Source organism: Arachis hypogaea, chromosome 18, assembly GCF_003086295.3.
Source record: "Arachis hypogaea cultivar Tifrunner chromosome 18, arahy.Tifrunner.gnm2.J5K5, whole genome shotgun sequence".
In the NCBI taxonomy this organism is placed as follows: Eukaryota; Viridiplantae; Streptophyta; class Magnoliopsida; order Fabales; family Fabaceae; genus Arachis; species Arachis hypogaea.
The window spans coordinates 1973268-1975610 of NC_092053.1; the positions used below are offsets into that span (position 1 = coordinate 1973268).

Consider the following 2343-nt stretch of genomic DNA (forward strand, 5'->3'; position numbering starts at 1 on the left):
TTATTTATAAACAAATTGTACCAAAAATAATTTCTTTTTATTTTTTTGACTTTCAAAATACAACATATAAAAAAAGTAATGAATAAAATGAAACAAAAATAATAGTAAAAAGTATATATAAAATTCAATTTCCATCATTCAAGTATTTATTATGATCATGTAACATTTTATATTTGTGTAGATTCATGAAATATAGTTTGTGTCTTTATCATATCATAGTATATTATAGAAAATCACAAGGCTATGTAATTTGAAATCTAAAAATGAAAACAATAGAAAGCATAGTTTCAGTATAATACATAAAATCTAAAAATCAATTCTTGTATTGCAGCCTCCCACTCTCTGAACCGGCATAAGGATCAATAATAACATTAATAACAACTAATTCTAAAAGAGCAGACTTGAGTTCATCAGGTGTCCCAACAAGTTAGCTCTTTCCACCAAAAACTTCAATCAAAGTCTGAACCAATGTCCGAATTGAAACCAATGTCACTATCACAAGGCTTTCTGCAGCAAAACCAGAGAACATAGAAGCTAAGAACTCCAAAGGGTTCAAATTAGTATCATCCACGATTGCATTCTCAGCAAAGATGTCATTTAAGAAGTTATTGCCATTAATGTGCTGCTGAGATAATTCTTCCTGCTCATTGAATATATATCTACTTCCTTTAGAAGAATGAAACATCAAGCCTTCAATATCATCATGTATGGATAAGCCTGCTAAAGAAAGGTCATTAAGACCTTGGGACTCTTCTCCCACGACCTTAAAATCATGGGTTATATCATCAGGGAGCTGACATCGTCGTTTGGGATACTTTCTTGGACAAGTTCATTATCAACTAGGATGTCAACAAAATAACTACATAGACTCTAACTAAAGTTGCAGTAATGTCCAATCAGCCTCACCCAAACCCTCAAAATAGATCAATTTGATCATGTTCATTGATCAGACAAGCTGCCCAAAGAAAGAAGAGGAAAAAAATAAAAAGGTTCACACAAATTTGACACATCATATTGATAAATGAATTAAAAGATGAACATGCCAAAACCACAACTCATTATACAACTCATTATCCTAAACATCCATGACATATACTACAACATGGGCAAAGCAGTTGAGCTTAAGTTACAATATAGATATAGCTAATTTTAGCATCACTGCAAACAAAATACATGTAAAGCCAGTTCGAGTTTAGAAGACGTCACTTGTATACCAAAAAACAAAAGATGAAGAACAGAGATAAATTGTTTCAGAAATAGGAAGACATAAAACGCACTGTTAAAAATTTCAATTGTTCGCACGATGATGACGACTCGCCAAGAAACTCTGATCTTAACTTCATCAATAAGCGACCAAGATAGTTTAAGCTTTCTCCATCTCGACCTCCACCCCGAAAGAAATCATGAGGCAAAGCCTCGACAAGAACAGAACCAGTGGTTAGAAGAAGCATGGTATTCATCACAGCAACAACCATCAACAATAAAGTAAATTCATAATCAACAAAACCAATTCATATGTCAATTCATCAATTCACAAAACCCTTATATATATATTCATATTGTAAACCCAAACTATTGTATCAAAAGAATTCAGAATTCAATTAAACAAATAGGTATATCAAATCAATTCAGAAATTAGAAAAATTATCATTTGTTTAAACCTGTTTCATTAACTTTGAAAAAACAAAAGAAAAAATTAACCTGTTACCTGTTTTGGCAGATCGACTTCAGGCAGCAAGGCGAGGTGTGGCGAGGTGTGGTGACGCGAGTAGCGGCGTAGCGATCCACGACGACGGAACGCGACGGAAGCGACACACCACCAGTGGAAAGCAGAGTAGAGTAGACGCACGACCAGCGCAAAGCAGTGCAGCGCAGACCAAGGACGACGGACGATGAAGACGATGGACGCTCAATTTTATTAATTCTTTTTCATCATCATCATTATTCTATAACTACCACCGCATATTGTTATTATAATTGGTATTATTTTCATTGTTATTATTATTGTTGTTATTTAATTGTGAATAATTTTTCTTTAATTTTAATCCTTTTGTATATACATTTTTTATTTAATTTGAGAAAAAATAAATATTATTTAAATTATATTGATTTGCTTACTTTACTTTAGATAATCATTTTACGATGGATGTATTAGATGTGTAGTGAAATTAAGTTTTAATTCTTTTATACTTAATTAGACTCTTGAATTTAAATTTTATAAAAGATTTATTTTTATAAAGTTAAAAGTTTTTTTTTTCTTTAGCAAAATTGGTAGCGACTCTCGTTTTTTTTTTAAATATTTACATTGCGTGTCCTTTATCTAAGTCATTCTGATTTTGAAAA

The 2343-nt window shown here is 31.6% G+C and overlaps 1 long non-coding RNA gene across 2 annotated transcripts; it reads right to left on the bottom strand.

The window, feature by feature from the left end:
• Nucleotides 1-246: 246 nt before the first annotated feature.
• LOC112771953 (uncharacterized) lies at nt 247-2016 on the bottom strand. 2 transcript variants are annotated; one of them, XR_011875983.1, is made up of 3 exons: nt 1709-1945; nt 1278-1415; nt 247-955 (listed from the first exon to the last, which is right to left on the bottom strand). It is a non-coding gene; the product is annotated as an uncharacterized lncRNA (long non-coding RNA). The 2 variants fall into 2 exon arrangements; XR_011875984.1 differs by lacking the exon at nt 1278-1415 and having other exon boundaries at nt 1709-2016.
• Nucleotides 2017-2343: the final 327 nt, after the last annotated feature.